A 22,388-nucleotide genomic window follows, 5' to 3' on the forward strand; every position below is an offset into this window, starting at 1 on the left:
TGATCTCTGGGTCCATCCATGTTGCTGCAGATGACATTATTTCATTCTTTTTTATGACCGAGTAATATTCCTCTGTATATATTCATATACTGCATCCTCTTCATCCATTCCTCTGTCAGTGGACATTTAGGCTGCTTCCAAGTCTTGGCTGTTGTAAATAGTGCTGCAGTGAACATTGGGGTGCATGTATCTTTTCCAGTAGAGTTTTCATCTTTTCTGGGTATTGTCCAGGAGTGGGACTGCTGGATCATGTGATAGTTCTACTATTAGGTTTTAAAGGAGCCTCCATACTGTTCTCCATAGTGGTAGTATCCATTTACATTCCCATCAACAGTGTATAAGGGTTCCTTTTTCTTCACCCTCTGTCTAGCACACACTTTTCAAAAACTTTTCAAGTTTTTGATGATGGCCATTCTGATTAGTGTAAGGTGATATACCTCTGTAGTTTTGATTTGCATTTGTCTCATGATTATGCATCTTTTCATGTGCCCTTTCAGAGAAGGCAGTGACACCCCACTCTGGTACTCTTGCCTGGAAAATCCCATGGGTGGAGGAGCCTGGTAGGCTGCAGTCCCTGGGGTCGCTAAGAGTCAGACACGACTGAGCGACTTCTTTCACTTTTCACTTTCATGCATTGGAGAAGGAAATGGCAACCCACTCCAGTGTTCTTGCCTGGAGAATCCCAGGGATGGAGGAGCCTGGTGGGCTGCCGTCTATGGGGTGGCACAGAGGCAGACACGACTGAAGCGACTTAGCAGTAGCAGCATGTGCCCTTTGGCCATGTGAACGTCTTCTTTGGAGAAATATCTATTTAGATCTTCTACCCATTTTTTGATTAGACTGTTTCTTTTTTTGATATTGAGCTATAAGAACTATTTACATATTTTAGGAATTAATCTCTTGTTGGTCTCATCATATGCAAATATTTTCTCCCATCCTGTAGGTTGTCTTTTTGTTTTATGATTTCCTTTGATGTGCAAAAGTTTTTTAAGTTTAACTAGGTCCCATTTGTTTATGGATTCAAAAAGGTATTGCTGTGATTTATGTGCTCTGCCTACGTTTTCCTCTAAAGTTTTATAGTACCCAGTTTTACATTTTGGTGTTTAATCCATTTTGAGTTTAATTTTGTGTGTGGTGTTAGATAATGTTAACTATACCTTATTATTTGTTTGCATTTGTTTTCCTGCACTGTATTTGCCTTATAAAGCTTATACAACAGGCTCAATAAAGTTTGTAAACTACATGGAGCTCCATAAAGGGCAGTCCTTGTTCCCACTACCATATGACCAATTCCCGAAGTCTAGAGACAATGATGTTTTTTCATCAATTTCCTTTCCATAACGCAAGTACATCACATATATGTATGTGTTTAGTCACCAAGTCGTGTCCAACTCTACGTGACCCCATGGACTTCATGTCACATACATTTCCCTGTATATCACATACATTTTATTAAGTATTGTCAGTGGATTTCTGAAGGTTGTAGAATTAGCTCTAGAGATTTCTGTAAAGGCAGGGTCTGTGTTTATGTTTTTAATGTGGTTTTGGCTGGGCTTGACTATAATTCTTCTCAAAATATCTAAGAAATGTCAAGGCAGATGGTAGACTCATTGTTAACTAATTGAAAATGATATTATAATAATGTATATTATTCCTAGTGTTAACTATTATAACATTGATTATTAAAGTTTCATGAGGGTTATTAAGTACATAATTATAAAAGTTTTCTTCTGTTATGATAAGCATGCTTCAGTATTCTGTGGGTATTTATTTATTTATTTATTTTGCAAAGAGGGAATATGAGGAGAAAGTTCATTTCAAGGTCTTTTCATTTCCCAAAGCAATGTGATGAAATCTAAGGAAGTCAACTCTACAGATCACTTATAAACTGAGTCCTAGTCTGTAAATTGACTAAGTTAGTCTTGAAATGGTTACCTCTACAGAACTGCTACTCAGGGCTTCTAGGAAAGTCGCAAGTACTGATAAGAGAAAGATGTAAAGTCAGTGATGGAATCCAAGTACCCTATTAAATAAGCCAACATCTTAAAAGGAAAATTTTCACAAAGGTTATACATTCTGTTTAACAATATAAAAACTTGGGCCATATATACAGTTCATTTACTTGAACAGTATAAGTTATATTATAGATTTTGTGTGTTAAATTCAGAAAAAAATTTCCTGTCTTTGAAATGTCATGTATATGTGTATACTTTTTAAAGTTTATCCTTTTCATGGGAAAATAAGCAACTAAAAGAACAAATGAAACACACATGGGAGAAGTATTTTCCCAAATATGATTAGTATTTTTACTATAGTTACAAACATATTAAATAAATGAGTCTGGTAGTAGACATTTCTAGAGGGTAATTTCTAGAGAAATATCTTTTGCCCACTACAGGATTATTTCAATGCAAAGGGTAATTTTCCACTTTGAAGCTGCTTTATTTTAGTTGTATACAGATGGTAATGTAAATGGAAACACCAAAGCATCCATATTCACCATGAATTTTACATAATGAGCATAATCACAGCCTGAGGAACAATTCTCCTTGGGTCTCTCATGATAGTTTGGAAATTTTATTGAAAGTTCTAGAGAGAAATCTGCAAAACTCTCTTTGTTCCTCAATTCTAATTTTGATTCATTTCGGTCAATTAATAGATATGTAATTTACATTGCAATTAAGAAATATATCTATAGAATACTATCTGACCCTGTATAATAAATTTATCTTTCTTTGGATTTGCAATTGAAAAAAAAAAATTAACTGATGCATGTACAAGCCACTCCAATTGCTGGGAAACACTGCAAGTTAGAAACAGCAAGCAGTGATTCTCCCTTGAAGGTTTCTGAAAGAATATGCCCCTTCTGACACCTTGATTTCAGATTCCCAGCCTCGAACACTGTGAGTCAATGAATTTTTGTTGTTTAAGCCATCTAAGTTTGTGATGGTTTGCTATAGCAGTTTGAGGAAACTGATACACTTCCTAATTCCTAATGCTGGTGGAAGTCTTTAAAAGTAATGTGATTAGTTTTCCAAATTGTCATTGCAAATTCTGGGTATGAAAGTTAGACTTTAGGTTTCACATCTATTGTATCTTGATTTCTAGGCTTAAAATTGTAATATCCAGTTATACTTTCAAAAAGCATGAGCGTATTTTCATAATCATTTTTCTACTTAAATATTATCTTTGTAAAATGGTTCTTTACTGTGACTAGATGATTTTCTTGCCTTTATGTATACTTTATTGAGATTAGATTAATTTCTGTCTTTGAATTGATGCACTCAAATGAGTTTAGAAATAACTCCCAACGTATAAAAGATGATAGCAAAGTCCATTCTCAGTTCCTTTTAATCTTAATATTTTTCCAGAAAAGGTAAACCTTTTCATTATATCACACATGCAGTTTGTTTTGGATTGTTCTTTTTGGAAAGTATGATCAAAGGCATTTTATGATTCATCAAATATCTAAAATTATAACAACATGTAAACATTTTTTTAAGGATTGTGTAATAATTGCCTAAAATAGTCTACAGTAAATTAGTTTTAGTTCAAACAATGGAAAGAATGTCTATATATATATATATATTTTTTTTTAATTATATCTTGCCTAAAACCCTAATATTGTATAGCTACTTCCTACAAACAACTCATTTTTTTATCCCTTTGAAAGACTGTAAATAGTATAAGTAGCCTTTCACAAAACGTTGTGGAACAGTCCAAGTTGCAAACCAAGGACACTGTGTTCTGTGTTACTGGGACCTGGACCACTTCTTTGGCAAGAGATTTGGGGACTAAACGCCCTCTGCTGGCTTTATCTTGGCATAGGGTTTCTTTCCCTTAATCCTTAAAGAAACATTTGGCCAAAAAATATGTGTTTATCAAAAGGCTCACATGTGTATTTGATTCAGATTTATTAAATATATTGGTTGTTATTTTCCTAGATTTAGTTTTGAATTTATAAAATACTTTTCCAGATGAGTTCCTCAGGACAACATTTACTGTAAAAGTTCACAGTTTAAAGACACTCTGTCACAATATGGTAACTGCTTCACTTTCTATATGAAGAAACTGAGGTCCAATAAGGAGCTTCCCTGGTAGCTCAGCTGATAAAGAATCCATCTGCAATGCAGGAGATCATGGCTCGATTCCTGGGTCGAGAAGATCACCTGGAGAAAGCATAGGCTACGGATTCCTGTATTCTTGGACTTCCCTGGTGGCTCAGTCAGTAAAGAATCTGCCTGCAGTGCAGGAGACCTAAGTTTGATCCCTGGGTTTGGAAGATCCCCTGGAGGAGGGCATGGCAACCGACTCCAGTATTCTTGCCTGGAGAATCCCCATGGACAGAGGAGCCTGGCAGGCTACAGTTCATGGGGTCGCAAAGAGTTGAACACAACTGAGTGACTGAACACACACACACACACACACACGAAGTCAATAAAGTTACAGGGTTTACACAATTTGCCAAAGCTTCTTAGTGACAGAGGTCTCTCTGGACCCCAGGCTTATTGCTGCTATTCTTTTACTTGACTATACTGCCCTTTACATACCAATTTTAGAGCTTTGGGGTCTCTGGGAATCTATTTAGGTATTTGAAATACAGACAATTCAAGGAATCTGTTAACAGCCATCCAGAAGGGCAAATTATAAGAAAGTAAACATAGTTTTTTCCCTGCCTCATTCTGTAAAAATGTAGCTCGGGAAATAACAAAAGGAAATTGTTTAGCAATAAAAATTCGACATTTAACAATGTGTGTGTGTTTTTTGATGTGATCAATTTTAAAGTCTTTATTGAATTTGCTGCATTATTGGTTCTGTTGTTTTATGTTTTTTTTTTTTTTTTTTGGCTGTGAGGCATGTGGGATCTTAGCTTGCCAACCAGGATCGAATCACATCCCCTGCAGTGTAAGGCAAAGCGCTGGACTACCTGGGAAGTCCCTAGCAGTGTGGTTTATTTTTTAACATGTTCTCTTTTACTTTATGTCACATCTTCCTGATCCTAGCATGGAGAATGCATGGGTGGAATTGAATTTATCAATGGAGATGCCAAGCAAAGAGGCTTTTGCTTTCAGATGAAAGATTTTTTCTGTCTTAATTTCAGACTCTATTTATAGCCTGTTAGCTCAGTGATTTGTGCAGAGGAGGTTAAGGAGATGTAGGTAGCTTCTAGCTGTGTACTCCTGTCTTACATGCCTACATGGTATCTATGGTCTTTTACAGTTTTAATGCTCTAAAAGACTGCTGTTAAAAACATGAGCTGGGTGTGTATCTCAAGTTCGGTATTACCAGTCTCTCAATATCACTTCTGAAGGCTTAACTCTTTCCTCTTTGACTTCAATATAACTGTATATAACAATTTGGTAGTTGCTTATTTGTGCTCAGCAAGTCACCTCATTCTTGCATTCCTGACCTGGTATATGCTGATTGTATTATTAGACTATCCATTCCACTTTTCCAGGAAAAGACCACCCCCTTAAAATCTTAGTACATTCTTCACTTTCTTAATATAGCAGGACAGCATAACACCGTGGTCTTTAGAAAATGACAAAGACCTGAGTCTGACCTTCCTCCATATTCTTCAAGAAAATTAGACATACCAAGGGAATATTTCATGCAAAGATGGACACAATAAAGGACAGAGACAGTATGAACTGAACAGAGGCAGATGATACTAAGAAGAGGTGGCAAGGATGGACAGAAGAATTATACAAAAAATATCTTAATGACCCAGATAACTAAAATGGTGTGGTCACTCATGTAGAGCTAGACATCCAGGAGTGCAAAGTCAAGTGGGTTTAGAAAGCATTACTACAGACAAAGCTAGTGGAGGTGAGGGAATTCCAGCTGAGCTATTTCAGACCCTAAAAGATGGTGCTATTAAAGTGCTGCACTCAGTGTACCAGCAAATTTGCAAAACTCAGCAGTGGCCACAGGACTAGAAAAGGTCAGTTTTCATTCCAGTGCAAAGAAGGGCAATGCCAAAGAATGTTCAAACTACCGCACAGTTGTACTCATTTCACATGCCAGAAAAATAATGCTCAAAATCCTTCAAGCTACATATCAACAGTATGTGAACCAAAAACTTTCAGATTTATAAGATGGATTTAGATAAGGCAGAGGAACCAGAGATCAAATTGCCAGCATCCGTTGGGTCATAGAAAAAGCAAGAGAATTACAGAAAAATACCTACATCTGTTTCACTGACTACTCTATTGACTTTGAGTGGATCACAACAAACTGTGGAAAATTCTTAAAGAGATGGGAATACCAGACCACCTTAGCTGCCTCCTGAGAAACCTGTATGCTGGCCAAGAAGCAACAGTTAGAACCGGACATGGAACAACAGACTGGTTCCAAATTGAGAAAGGAGTACATCAAGGCTGTATATTGTCAACTGGCTTATTTAACTTACATGCAGTGTACATCATGCAAAATGCTGAGCTGGATGAATCACAAACTGGATTCAAGATTGCTGGGAGAAGTACCAATAACCTCAGATATGCAGATGACACCACCCTTATGGCAGAAAGTGAAGAGGAACTTTTCACATCAAGTGAAAGAGTCTCTTGATGAAGGTGAAAGAGGAGAGTGATAAATCTGGCTCAGAACTCAACATTCAAAAAACTTAGATCATGGCATCTGGTCCCATCACTTTATGGCAAATAGATGAGGAAAATATGGAAACAGTGACAGACTTTATTTTCTTGGGCTTCAAAATCACTGTGGATGGTGACTGCAGCCATGAAATTAAAAAAATGCTTGCTCCTTGGAAGAAGAGCTATGACAAAACTAGATAGCATATTAAAAAGCAGAAACATTGTTGCTTTGCTGACAAAGGCCCATAGAGGCAAAGCCATGGTCTTTCCAGTAGTCACAAATGTGAGTTGGACCATTAAGAAACCTGAGCACTGAAGAATTGATGCTTTTGAATTGTGGTGTTGGAGAAGACTCTTGAGAATCCCTTGGACTGCAAGATCAAATCAGTCAGTCCTAGAGAAATCAACCCTGAATATTTATTGGAAGGACCAATGCTGAAGCTGAAGCTCCAACACTTTGGCCACCTGATGCGAAGAACTGACTCATCAGCAAAGACCCTGATGCTGGGAAAGATTGAAGGCAAGAGGAGAAGGGGATGACAGAGTACAAGATGGTTGGATGGCACCATCAACTAAATGGACATGATTTTGAGCAAACTCCAGGATATGGTGAACAGCAGGGAGGCTTGGTGTTCTGGAGACCATGGGGTAGCAAAGAATTGGACAGGACTGAGCAGCTGAACAACAACAACAAAGAATTACTGTGAAACTTTGACAAAATCTTAGCTTCCTTATCTGGAAAAAGGGATAAAAAAGGGATATTTCTTGGGCTTTTTCAAAGGTTGAGTGCAGTAATTCATCTAAACTCTAAATACAGTACTAAATCCAGGTGATATCTCAGTATTAGTTATTATCTGTGCAAAATCCAGGCATATTATTTACATTTGATTACATTTGTCTCATCTTTATTTTTTAAACCTTGCTTTCCCAATAGTAATACTAGAGATATATTTTGAATACCTGTGGAAACAATTCTAAGAGAAGAGTATGTGTCCAGTAATTACTTGCTGAGTAAATGAAAGCAGTTTGTCTTTAGAGTTCTCTAGTCCACTCTGTGGAAAACAGAGCAAGAGATTAAGGTAATATAATAAGCAGAATGCACTAATACAATAAGAAAATGTGACTGATGTTTCTGTTTTCTTTCCACTTCATAGTTTCCTGGTGTTAAAGTTTATGTATGTTTAATACTTTACTCTGCCTTGAAGGCTTTTAAAGGACATCTACAATCAGGATTCTATACTCAAATATTATCCAAATATATACTCATATTCTATTATTGTAATATTGAATATAAATTGCAAATTTAAGCCTAAGAGGAATCCTTCCAAAAGATACAATAGATAATACTTGAAGTGCAGAGACTGTGTTCTATGTGATTATGGTAGATTCTTGTCCCACGGTATACATGCCCTGTATAACACCCTTTATATATTTACCTTTATAACACTGACTTAAATGTCAGTGAGACTGTGTTTATGATAAGAAAGTCACTTCATAATTACATTAGACTTTGTCTTTGCAGTCTGACAAAGATGAGATCTCAGACCTCTAACTTCAAGGAACTGAAATCTGCCAGTTATCAGGAATCTTGGAAGAGGAACTGGAGCCTTCAGTAAGATCACTGCTCTGGCCAACATCTTTAGTTCAGTCCTATGAGACTCTCAGCAGAGAACCCAGCCATGCTGCACCTGAATTTCTGTCCTGTGGCACTGTGAGGTAATACTTTTGTGTTGTTGTAATCCACTTAATTTGTAGTAATTTGTTATGCAACAATAAAATATGAAGAGAGTGACCATCAAGGTAAAGGAGATGCATGAAAAAACTAAATTCCTATCACCATGAGGAACACTTTTCTCCTGTGCTATGTCTGTATTATTTATTCATTCAGTAATTAATCCATCTATTTATTCAACTAATACTTTTGAGAATGTTAAAGGTTTCAGGCTTTATCCGAATTATACAGGCCCTTCATGAAACTTTGAATTTGATACACAGACATACAAGTGAGAGCCAAGATTTCTTTAAGAGTTTCCTTCACTCTTCCTACCTACTTGAACTCTGTTCTTGGTTTTTTCATTGTATTTTCTGTAACAAATTAGCTGTGTGAATTCTTGGATGGGATTATCTTCAGTTATGGGCTGCTGCTGCTGCTAAGTCGCTTCAGTCGTGTCTGACTCTGTGCGACCCCATAGACATCTGGCAGCCCACCAGGCTCCCCTGTCCCTGGGATTCTCCAGGCAAGAACACTGGAGTGGGTTGCCATTTCCTTCTCCAGTGCATGAAAGTGAAAAGTGAAAGTGAAGTCGCTCAGTCGTGTCCGACTCTCAGCGACCCCATGGACTGCAGCCTACCAGGCTCCTCCATCCATGGGATTTTCCAGGCAAGAGTACTGGAGTGGCTTAATACATACTTTGCCTTTGTGAGGGCTTCCCTGATAGCTCAGATGGTGAAAGAATCCACCCGCAATGCAGGAGACCCCAGTTTGATTCCTGGGTTGGGAAGATCTGCTGGAGAAGGGATAGGCTACCCAGTCCAGTATTCTTGGGCTTCCCTTGTGGCTCAGCTGGTAAAGAATCTGCCTGCAATATGGGAGACCTGGGTTTGATCCATGGTTGGAAAGATCCTCTGGAGAAGGGAAAGGCTACCCACTCCAGTACTCTGGCCTAGAGAATTCCATGGACTGTTTAGTCCATGGGGTCACAAAGAGTCGGACACAACTGAGCAACTTTCACTTCACTTTGCCTTTATGACTGTATCACTAGTTGGAATGGTGAAGCATCAAGATAACTAGTCTTTAAGGTTCTTACTCATTTATGCCTGTGAATGTAAATAAACATAGCAGCAATAATGTCATTCACATGACACACACACATACGTATATATAGATTATATATTCATTTTAGTATTTGTTTTATTAGCCCCAAATTAATGATAAGGGATTTTGTGATATCATCTATGAATATATTTTTACTGATATTTAATATAATTTCAAGGCCTTTTCACATACATTGTGTTACTTAGATACTTGCTGTAACTCTGGTATGTGGCACATAATTAGAGAAAAATTATTAAGTATATTAAAATGTCTCAAAAGGCAAATTATAATATCCTTAAGATAGCACAAAGATAGTTTTATTGGGTATCTGCTATAACTGCTTCTTAAAACTACCTTTAGTTTAAATTAGACATAATTAAAAAAAAATTCACCTTCATATTATTACCAAAATATTTGCACTGAATCAAATAATACTGAATTTTTCTAGGTGATTTTAAGCTTAAAGAAATCCTACTTATGACAGTTCATCATTGCTACCAACTAAGATCAGTTTGGCTAAATTAAGATGTAGTTTGGCTTCCTCCAGAAGCTGATGTTGAACAAGGATTCAAGTGCAAGTAATTTACTACGTAGATGATCCCAAGAAATATGGGTTGGAATGCAGGGAAGGCATAGCAGCCAATAAAGGGTACATTACAAATTATTTACACTATAGGTAGCTGGAACTTAATCCTGTTGGGAAACTCTGGCAACCAGATAAAACAAGCCTCAGATTCAGTTCCCTGGAAGAGTGAAGAAGCTGAGATAATTATACCACCTGCCCTCCACTTTTGCCTGAGGTGTACTTCCAGGGAGTAGAGTTGATTAATTCCCCAGGTGTGACAAGGTGGGCAGAGCAGCCTCTGGCAGAGAAAACTATCAGGCAAGGGGACAGAATCTGGCCTTTTGCATGTCAGCCTAGAAGCAGGTGGAAGGAGAGAAAGCAGACATTTCAGGATAACCTGCCATGTATGTGGCAAGATAGCAGTCATATTAAATACTAGGATATTAAGTATGATATGGGCTTCTACCTGGCGCACTGGTAAAGAATCTGCCTTCCAGTGCGGAAGACGCAGACTCGATCACTGGTCAGGAAGATCCTGTGGAGTAGGAAATGGCAACCCACTCCAGTATTTTTGCCTGGAAAATTCCATGAACAGAGGAGCCTGGTGGGCTACAGTCCATGGGATAGCAAAGAGTCTGACATGACTGAGCGACTAAGCATAAAGACACATAAATATGATACAGCACATATTATAAATTATATGTTTCTTTAATAACTTTTCAGGGTTAGTATTATAATTTTACTTTTTCAAATAAGGAATATGAGGTTTGAAAAGGTTAGGTAAATTCCAAGTCATTCATTTTGCAAGTGGGAGAATGTGTCTTTGAACTGTGGTCTGTCAGACCTCATATATCCCATGTTCTTTCCATATAGTTAATATTTTGCTTCTGGGATATTTTAAAAATTAAACTCCAATCTTTATTCAGCTTTCACAGGGTTTTCCTTAAAGTTCCCATATGATCCTATGCTCGCTTTTTCAGCACCCAATCCAGGATACCACATTACACGTTGCCATCATATCTCCTTAGCCAGCTCTGACGGCTGCTGAGACTTTAACGTATTTGATGACTGACAGTTATGAGGAGCACTAGTTAGCTATTTTGTGGAGTGCACCTCAGTTTGAGTTTGTCTAATGTTCACCTCATGATTTGAGTGGGGTTATAGGTTTTTTGGGGAAGATCACAAAAGTGAAATGCCATTCTCCTCAGATTTTATCAAGGGTTCTTGGTATTAACATGACTCACAGCATAGAACCTTGAATACTAACCCAAGATAGCATTTGGCAGGTTTCTCCACTGGAAAGTCAGTACCAAGCCCTTCTGTATTCTACTCTTTAAAAGCAAGTCATTAAACACAATGCACACACAACTGGGGAGGAGAGATAAATCCCATATTCTAGAGCAGGGATTGTCTCCATAAACTATTTGGAACTCTTTATAGGAGACCTTAGAGATCAATATTAACATGTCTCTAAAAACCTCAGTCTAAAACCAGGGCCATGTCTTTAAATTAGATTTATATGTAATGCATTAAGATTCTTATAGTAAAAAATATATCCAGCTTATAGGCTCCTTGTTTCACTCACTGAATGAACAGAAGATCTCTGTAGTGGTAAATTGTAATATGATAATTTCCACCACTTAGAAATGGCACTTGGTGTCATCAGCATGTAAGATGTGAATTGAACATTGGTCCTTGTGACCTCCAGATACCACTTTAATCTTTCTTTGGTGTTACAACAGCCAGGCAATGCACCTCTGAATTGGCAGGCTGCTCTGTTTTTGGAGGAGGCAGAGGGAAGTGTCTTTCAAACAATTTCTGCATAGCTCAGCCAGATAATGGAGAAGGCAATGGCATCCCACTCCAGTACTCTTGCCTGGAAAATCCCATGGACCGAGGAGCCTGGTGGGCTGCAGTCCATGGGGTCGCTAAGAGTCGGACACGACTGCGAAACTTCACTTTCACTTTTCACTTTCATGCATTGGAGAAGGAAATGGCAACCCACTCCAGTGTTCTTGCCTGGAGAATCCCAAGGACAGGGGAGCCTGGTGGGCTGCCATCTATGGGGTCGCACAGAGTCGGACATGACTGAAGTGACTTAGCAGCAGCAGCAGCAGCAGCCAGATAAACACATTTTACTTCTTTTAAATAGTAATTAAAAAAAACAACTCAAAATCTATTTAGAAAGTTAGCAACTAGAGAGAGAGTAGAAATACATCTGGTAGGTTTTCATTAGAAGACTAGGATTCTTTACTAGAAATTGGAGTAGACTCTAGGTTGTTTCCATGGTAACCTACCAAAGCCTTTTATCCTTTAATGAAAAGGTATCATTTCTCTGCATACCACATGTAGCTTCCTGCTCAGTATTGGATCAAGTCCTTTTACAACAGAATAAAATAAATGAACTGACAAAAAGTTCTACAGTGTGGCTCTGCTTGTGGTGAAATTATTCTTGGTACTAAATAACAAGAAAAAAAGCCCTTTTCATTTTGGCCACATTCACCATGCCATTTTTAATAACAAAAGTACATGTGCAAGTATTTCATGAGGTTGTATTAGAAATAGGTTACAAGCTATCCTTTGGCAACCTTTGCAGTCTGAAAGATTATTGCTCTTTTTGTCCCCTAGAGGCAAAATTTCCTTGCTTGACATTTACATTCTCTTAGGAGCTTAGCTCTACTACTTATAAAGCTGAATTTTCCACTCTGCCTTGTCCAGGCCTTCGACTCCATTAAGGCCAGTATCCTTGCTGTCCTTGCACACACTCCATTTTCTGTGCTCCCTGACAGCTTTGTGAAGCCTTTTAGACTCACCCCTGTCTTTATCAGATCTTTTTTTCTCTGAATGCCTTCTGTATAACAGTACAAATCTTCTTTGTTTCAAGAATCGTTTTTTTGTATTCCCATTGGTATTGAGGGTTGGGATTCTGTGCCTATTTACTTATTTATATTTAATCTCATTGAAAAGTGGAAGTAGATTTAAACAATTTTACATACATATATATACACACACATATTAATATATATAGAGAGATAAGAGACAACAGTCCACCTACATAAAAATATAAATATAATTTAAAAGGGGATGACAGAGGATGAGATGGCTGGATGGCATCACCGACTCGATGGACGTGAGTTTGAGTGAACTCTGGGAGTTGGTGATGGACAGGGAGGCCTGGCGTGCTGCGATTCATGGGGTCGCAAGGAGACATGACTGAGTGACTGAACTGAACTGAATGACTTACATAAATTCAAACAGCTAGTAAGTGTCAGAACTCAAATTTATCTCATTCCAGAGCTCATGTTCTTATCACAATCCAAATAAAGCTGAAATAGCTAAAATAACAAAAAAAAAATAAAAATAAAAATACAGATACCACATTTTTTCTAAAAAAGTTTAAAGTCCAGCTTCTGCTTTGAAAGTACAGGTGGCACTGCCAAACAGAGGACAATTATTACCTAGTTATATATTGAATAGCTATTGTTATGAAGCCTTGATGTAGTCACATTATTTTCCATTGATTCTCGAACATTTTCTTGTAAATCAGATTAAACAAAGAAACCAAATACAGTATAACTACATAGTATTTTAATTGGTGTAATTGTTACCTCTTTAACAGTTTATTTTTCTCCCTTTTATTAGACTGCATTCCTCAGATTTTACTACTATGAAAAAGCACAAATTTCAGATGCTTTTAACAATGAAAGTTCTTGCTCAAGTTCCATCTTGCATGCGTGCATGCTAAATTGCTTCAGTCATGTCTGACTCTGTGCGACCCTAGGGACTGTAGCCTGCCAGTCTCCTCTGTCCATGGAATTCTCCAGGCAAGAATACTGGAGTGGGTTGCCATGTTCTCCTCCTGGGGATATTCCCAACCCAAGGATTGAACCCAAGTCTCAAATCTCCTGCATTGGCAGGCAAGTTCTTTACCACTAGCACCACCTGGGAATCCTCATGAAGAGCTTAAATAATACTAATAACTAAACCAACTTGTACTGATTTTAGTGTAGGATGCAGTTCATCCTAGAAAAATAAAGAAAATTATTTCATGCAAAGGTATACTTCCATAGATGTAAAACCAATAGTTTCTAAAGATGAGATTAGATTGTTAACTAGGAGAAATACCTATTAAAAATTAGAAATATTTGTTCTTCATAATTTATACAGAAAAGTGATGACAATGCCATGATACCTCAGATGTAACTGCTTTTTATTTAAACAAAGAATATATATTGGGACCATTATATTATTTAGGCCAATAATTAGTGCCATTAAAATGTGGAAGATATTTTGTTGCTATCCTGTCACTATTGTTATATCTGCATTTCTAACAACAAGGCAAAATATATATGGGATATATAGTTAATCATGAACAAATGAAATATTTAAAACATTTTCTTTTCAGCCCTATAAGTTTATAAGCTTGCATTTGATTAGCCTCTTTGAGTTGTATGCAATAAAATCTTATATATGATGACTTCCTTTAAAAATTCATGAATATTCAGCAAAAAATGCCTTTAAATATTGGTGAGTATTAAGCAAAGAATGCCTTAAAAATCTTGGTGCTATTATACTTGATAATATATTACTGGATATTTTATTTGACTTGCACATTTGTCTACTTTTTTCCCTTTTCCTGAACTTTCTCTTCCTTGCATTGATTAGTCAGATATTTGAACATAAATTTCTCATCCAGTTTTATGTTATCTAAGCTTACTTGTGTTATCTTTTCTTTCCCCAAAAAACAAGTTTTCATATTTGAAAGAAAAAAAATAACCCTGGGAATACCCTTACCCATTACTTTGTTCAAATACTATAAGATTTTATTAACTAGGATATAATTGGGAAATACAGTAAGATAAAGAATGTCTTAGGTATAAGAAAGCAAATAATCTTGAGTATAGATTCTTCTGGTGAGTATGAAACTGGCCAACACTGTTAATTTAGAAACTACAGACATTATTTACCTTACTTAGAAACTAATAAAGTGGCCTTTTCTACTAGAGTAAGCCAAGATAAAATTATTTTAGCTATTACAGATTGCTTCAAGTGGTAATTTAAAATAATTACTTTTATCTTCAGTAAAATTTATGCATGTACACTCTTTGAGGGAGAAGAGGGGATCATTCAAAGAACCTTAATATTCTTCATATATAGTAGATTCGTGCATTTAATCCATTACATTTTTTAATAAACAAACTAAAATTTTGGCAGGAAAATGACTTGAACAAGAAAATTCAGCTTAATGATTAAGACAAGGGTGCTAAATCAAGAATTAGGCATAAGACAGGATAAAAAAAACACTTGAAGACAAAATAGAGAAAGGGGTGATGTTCAGAAGATTGGAAAAAAGTACAGAGGAGAAAGGTTCTGCTGGAACTAAATTGTTTAACGGAGACAGACCTAGCAGAAAGTTAGCAGAAAGTCTGTAGTCTTGTGAAGTTAGCAGGAAGTCTGTAGTCCATCTCTAAGTAACAGGAGCTTCAGAAGAAATGCATAGTGGACTGAGGAAGCAGACTGATACTGCTAGTAGCAAAATATTTTTCTTTCAGTAGGTATTTCAACTAACAGTATACCCTTGTCAGTAAGAAAAGCCTATTGGTGATATGCAATAAGAGAAGTATATAGGCGTGTGTGTGTGTGTGTGTATTTTTTTTGTATGTGTGCATTTTGTAAGATTATAGTAGTATTAAATTTTTTACTTTATGAAAATGTGTGATAGTTCACATTTTGAAGGACACTTTTCAAAATATTCTGTAAATGTCATTAATAAAATAGATACAAATTTATGTGAATTCTCCCAAAGATCTTAAAGCACTTTAATATTTAAATTTTATAGAAATTTAATTTTAAGCACCTTAAAGCATGAGCTGATATTGATACACTTGTCCTTCTGTGTGCACAGACATACTTTGACATCCATCGTCATTTGCTTATATGCCTTCCTAAAGATCGTTGTCTCCTCCAAGTTTAGTCCACTTTCTCTGCAGAATCAGGGTAGACAGTTTTATCGTCTCAACACCAGAAATAATTGAATCTTTTGGATGCTGATTTGTTTTTATATTATTGACCCAATGACTCATATAACCAGTGTTGTACTTACAGCTAGAAAGCTTGGAGCCAAAGTTGTTGCTTATTTAAAGGAATGAAAGATTTCAGGTATTAATTTTAAGCACATTACAGTAAGACAGTAAAAATGCTTTCTACATTGACTTGCATTGCCAATTTTTAGATAGCTTTTAAAAAAGTGTCATATGTGATAGATGTTATTATCTACCATTAAGTAGAAATACATAAAATTACACTGTACAACACTTAGAGGAAAAGCTTTATCTAAGAAATAGATAATATTAGTGCTCATTTTTTTGAAAATATTAAGAAAACAGTCTCACAATCTTTGAGTAACTCCTACTGGGGAAGAAAAGGATTGAACACAACAGATTTGACATTTATTTCTATGCCAGGAAACACTCTGGATAGGCAGAACTAGGTAAAATAAGATGATAAGTTTAAGTTCCTCTAAGTTTTAATTAACTCCAAGCTTACTAGATGTTTCTTTAATATTAATACAAAAATTAAATAAATATTTTTTTTGGATTAAGAAAATGTTACTTTTTGATTGCTCAGTTCTTGAATTAAGATTTGGAAAAAAAAAAACAGTTTTAAGACTTATGCATAATTTATTAACTGTTAATGGAAAAGGATATAATTCAATATGTATTCACTTTTTTATATTTGAAAAACTTTATTAATATAGAGCTATTGACAATTTTATTTATTACTACAATTGCACTAAAATAGAACAGATACAAACTCAGGTTAAAATGGAATATCCAAAACCAAATTTTGTATATTTAAAATATTCCAAAAGTGTAATTTAGAGCCATTCTTTGTACCTACTACTTGATTTCTTGAAGCAGCAATATAGAGTAGTATATGTCTATAACTTTGAGGAAGGTTTCTTATCTTAAATCTCTTCTCTGAAGGAATGGATTGCTTAAGAACACTGAGCTTGAGAGTTCTTGAAGTTTTGTTTGTGAGGACCCACGTTATTTCCCCAGGTCAGTAGGGGCCCAATATGCTACTGGAGATCGGTGGAGAAACAACTCCAGAAAAAATGAAGAGATGGAGCCAAAGCAAAAACAATACCCAGTTGTGGATGTGACTGGTGATAGAAGCAAGATCCAATGCTGTAAAGAGCAATACTGCATAGGAACCTGGAATATTAGGTCCACAAATCAAGGCAAATTGGAAGTGGTCAAACAGGAGATGGCAAGAGTGAACGTTGACATTCTAGGAATCAGTGAACTAAAATAGACTGGAATGGGTGAATTTAACACAGATGACCATTATATCTACTACTGTGGACAAGAATCCCTTAGAAGAAATGGAGCAGCCATCATAGTCAAAAAAGAGTAAGAAATGCAGTACTTGGATGCAATCTCAAAAACAACAGAATGATCTCTGTTCGTTTCCAAGGCAAATTCAATATCACAGTAATCCAAGCCTATGCCCCAACCAGTAACAATGAAGAAGCTGAAGTTGAATGATTCTATGAAGGCCTACAAGACCTTTTAGAACTAACAGCCAAAAAAGGTGTCATTTTTGTTATAGGAGACTGGAATGCAAAAGTAGGAATTCAAGAAACACCTGGAATAACAGGCAAATTTGGCCTTGGAGTATGGAATGAAGCAGGGCAAAGGCTAATAGAATTTTGCCAAGAGAATGTACTGGTCATAGCAAACACCCTCTTCCAAAACACAAGAGAAGACTACACATGGACATCACCAGATGGTCAACACCAAAATCAGATTGATAATATTCTTTGCAGCCAAAGATGGAGAAGCTCTATACGGTTAGCAAAAACAAGACTGGGAGCTGACTGTGGCTCAGACCATGAACTCCTTATTGCCAAATTCAGACCAAAATTGAAGAAAGTGGTGAAAACCACTAGACCATTCAGCTATGACCTAAATCAAATTCCTTATGATTATACAGTGGAAGTGACAAATAGATTTAAGGGACTAGATCTGATAGACAGAGTGCCTGATGAACTATGGATGGAGGTTCATGACATTGTACAGGAGACAGGGATCAAGATCATCCCCATGGAAAATAAATGCAAAAAAGCAAAATGGTTGTCTGAGGAGGCCTTACAAATAGCTGTGAAAAGAAGAGAAGCAAAAAGCGAAGGAGAAAAGGAAAGATATTCCCATTTGAAGGCAGAGTTCTAAAGAATAGCAAGGAGAGATAAGAAAGCCTTCCTCAGTGATCTATGCAAAGAAACAGAGGAAAAGAACAGAATGGGAAAGACTAGAGGTCTCTTCAAGAAAATTAGAGATACCAAGGGAACATTTCATGCAAAGACGGGCTCGATAAAGGACAGAAATGGACCTAACAGCAGCAGAAGGTATTAAGAAGAGGTGGCAAGAACACACAGAAGAACTATACAAAAAAGATCTTCATGACCCAGATAATCACGATGGTGTGATTACTCACCTAGAGCCAGACATCCTGGAATGTGAAGTCAAGTGGGCCTTAGAAAGCATCACTATTAACAAAGCTAGTGGAGGTGATGGAATTCCAGGTGAGCTCTTTTAAATCCTAAAGAATGATGCTGTCAAAGTGCTGCACTCAATATGACAGCAAATTTGGAAAACTCAGCAGTGGCCACAGGACTGTAAAAGGTCAGTTTTCATTCCAATCCCAAAGAAAGGCAATGCCAAAGAATGTTCAAACTACCACACAATTGCACTCATCTCACAGCATAGTAAAGTGATGCTCAAAATTCTCCAAGCCAGGCTTCAGCAATACATGAACTGTGAACTTCCAGATGTTCGAGCTGGTTTTAGAAAAGGCAGAGGAACCAGAGATCAAATTGCCAACATCCACTGGATCATCGAAAAAGCGAGAATTCCAGAAAAACATCTATTTCTGCTCTATTGACTATGCCAAAGCCTTTCACTGTGTGGATCACAATAAACTGGGGAAAATTCTGAAAGAGATGGGAATACCAGACCACCTGACCTGCCTCTTGAGAAACCTATATGCAGGTCAAGAAGCAACAGTTAGAACTGGACATGGAACAACAGACTGGTTCCAAATAGGAAAAGGAGTACGTCAAGGCTGTATATTGTCACCCTGCTTATTTAACTTATATGCAGAGTACATCTATAAGAAACGCTGGGCTGGAAGAAGCCCAAGCTGGAATCAAGATAGTTGGGAGAAATATCAATAACCTCAGATATGCAGATGACACCACCCTTAGGGCAGAAAGTGAAGAGGAACTCAAAAGCCTCTTGATGAAAGTGAAAGAGGAGAGTGAAAAAGTTGGCTTAAAGCTCAACATTCAGAAAACAAAGATCCTGGCATCTGGTCCCATCACTTCATGGCAAATAGATGGGGAAACAGTGGAAACAGTGTCAGACTTTATTTTTTTCGGCTCCAAAATCACTCCAGATGGTGACTGCAGGCATGAAATTAAAAGAAGCTTACTCCTTGGAAGGAAAGTTGTGACCAACCTAGATAGCATATGAAAAAGCAGAGATGTTATTTTATCAACAAAGGTCTGTCTGGTCAAGGCTGTGTTTTTTCCAGTGGTCATGTATGGATGTGAGAGTTGGACTGTGAAGAAAGGTGAGCACTGAAGAATGATGCTTTTGAACTGTGGTGTTGGAGAAGACTCTTGAGAGTCCCTTGGACTGCAAGGAGATCCAACCAGTCCATTCTAAAGGAGATCAGTCCTGGGTGTTCACTGGAAGGACTGATATTAAAGCTGAAACTCCAATACTTGGGCCACCTCATGCGAAGAGTTGACTCATTGGAAAAGATCCTAATGCTGCGAGATATTGGGGGCAGGAGGAGAAGGTGACAACAGAGGATGAGATGGTTGGATGGCACCACTGACTCAATGGACATGAGTTTGAGTCAACTCTGGGAGTTGGTGATGGACAGGGAGGCCTGGCGTGCTGCGATTCATGGGGTCACAAAGAATCGGACACGACTGAGCAACTGAACTGAACGTTATTTTCCTGTGGCTACTGAAACAAATTACCACAAACATGATGACTTAAAACAATGGTAATTTATTCCCTCACAATTCTGGAGGTCAGGCATTTGAAATCAATTTCACTACGTTGTGTTATGGTACCAGCAAGGCAGTGCTTTCTCTGGTGGCACTAGGGGAGCGTCTGTACTTTGCCTCTTGTAGTTTCTGGCAACAGCCTAGCTTTTCTTTGCTTGTAGCTATATCACTCCTATCTCTGCCTCTTTGGTCACATTTCCTTCCCTCCTCTGTGTGTCAGATTCCCCTCTGCTTCCTCTCATATGCATACATGTGGTTGCACTGAGTGCCAACCACATAATTGAGACAATCTCCCTATATCATGATGCTTAACTTAATCACATCTGCAGGGTCTTCTGCCATATAACATTCACAGGCCAAGGCTTAGGATGTGGATCCCTTTGGAAGTCATTTTTCAGCCTACTATAGCCTCAGATCTAGGCATTTTAATAAGAGCAGTTTCATTTGCCAGGAAGACTTTCCTTTATGTGGTTCTTCCAAGTTTTGAAGTTATTTCTATGTTAATAGCAGGTCTTTGAGTAACTTTTAAATTTTTGCATGAATTTGTTTACCCATTCATTCTTTCAGTAAGCACTTATTACTATAGAAGGATTAAGAAAAGGAAATCAACTAATACTTGCTTCAAGAAGAATTTACCATTTGCTTTTGAAGGTAAGAACAAACATACATAATTGAATGAAAATATAAGAGCGCAAAGTAAGAGAAACATTGAGATATGATATATGAATAATTAAAACGGAGAAAAAGTTTAAAATATTGTGAGTTCAGAGAAAGGAAATACCGGTGTGTATTGAAAATCAGAAAAAAATGAATTACTACATGGAGGATGGTGAAGTGGAACTAGATGAATGATATAAACTAGGAAATTATGTAAACTAGAATTTAGTTAGAAAAAATGGAGAAAGGTGATGTCAGGTGGGTAAAAGAAAAGGCAAAGATATGATTTTAAAAAATGGATAATGGTAACAGTTTTTAAAATGTCTGTTCTGGCTATACTCAATAGAGATGATAAAGTTAAGAGTCTATATGGGTGAGCAACAGGAGATAAAAATTTCAAAGGTAAGAAGGGATCAGACTATAGAGCTTTGACTGGTAAAGAATGTTAATTTTATCTTGTAATAACTGGTGATATTAAAGATTTTTGTTTTTCCATTTGGCAATGATATTTTTGAAGTAGTCTCACTTCATTAGTGAATGAGATCGAGTAAATATGAGAAAAATCTGGAGCTTTGCTAAAACTATTGTAATAAATCAAATATGAGGCAATAAAGGCCCAGATTTGGAAAGTAGAATTATTAATAAAAGAATAGGTAAGAAGGACAAGTAGAGAGTATTCATAAGGCTTAGTGCTTAGTTTGAGAAGAGCAGGATATGAAAAGAAAAAAAGAAGAAAATGTAAAAGACAGATGAATACAAAGAGTGAAGAAAAAGGGCTTTGGATGAAAGGTGAGTTAATCACAGACATACTGAGTTTGAGGTTACAGTTGGTCATTTAAGTAGAAATGTGCATCAATCAGTTTTAAGCAGTTGGTGTAAGCTTTTAGGAATTGGTATGACTTTGGAGCTTCCATAAAGGTAAGTCTAAGAAGATTAATTTCCTGGGAAAATAGAATGAAAAGACTCAAGAATAACCAGAGTAGCATAGAAATAATGGTCTCACTGACTTGTATATGTATCCCAAAGTTTTGTTTTTTTTTTGATACCAGACTGATCCCATGACAGAAGGCCCTGCTGAGTCTTACTTGGAAGGAAACTAACTCTTGTATTGATGGACTTGATGAACAGTATAGATACTGCATGACCCACTGAAAAATGAGGTCAGTGTGAGATGTTTGTATATATTTTCCCCTACTACCATCATATACTAACCTCATCTAGAGTATCTGTACAGACTGGCACAACCACCTTTGTTGGCTGTTTGTCAATGAGTGAGTGAGCCAGTTTGCCAGTCCATCCTCAGTATCTTTTAGTCCCCCGATAGGAGACTGAGCCTACCAGACACAAGACAAGTTCTCCCAGCCAAGCATTAATGAGATTGAAAGGCTCTTGGAATAATCCCTAGTTCTACAGAAATTATAATAACTCTGCCCTCTTCTGGCTCACATGTGTCCAACTCACTTTAACATTGAATGGCCATTGTGGGATTTTACTTTGTGAAATCCCTGGCGAGTTTTAATTCTAGTATTCAGGTTATTAAAAGGTGACCAAATTATTATAGAAATGGCTTATAAGTAATTATAAGATGTAAACTTTACTTATAGAAATCTAATATTTAAAATGAATATGTATCTCTTGAATGACTATATCTATTACAATCCATGAGTACAT

The 22,388-nt window shown here is 36.9% G+C and overlaps 1 protein-coding gene across 6 annotated transcripts in view; it reads right to left on the bottom strand.

Annotated features, from left to right (window-relative positions):
* GALNT13 (polypeptide N-acetylgalactosaminyltransferase 13) overlaps positions 1-22,388 on the bottom strand; it is a 656,510-nt gene that overhangs the window by 15,202 nt on the left and 618,920 nt on the right.

This window comes from Bos taurus, chromosome 2 (assembly GCF_002263795.3).
Source record: "Bos taurus isolate L1 Dominette 01449 registration number 42190680 breed Hereford chromosome 2, ARS-UCD2.0, whole genome shotgun sequence".
In the NCBI taxonomy this organism is placed as follows: Eukaryota; Metazoa; Chordata; class Mammalia; order Artiodactyla; family Bovidae; genus Bos; species Bos taurus.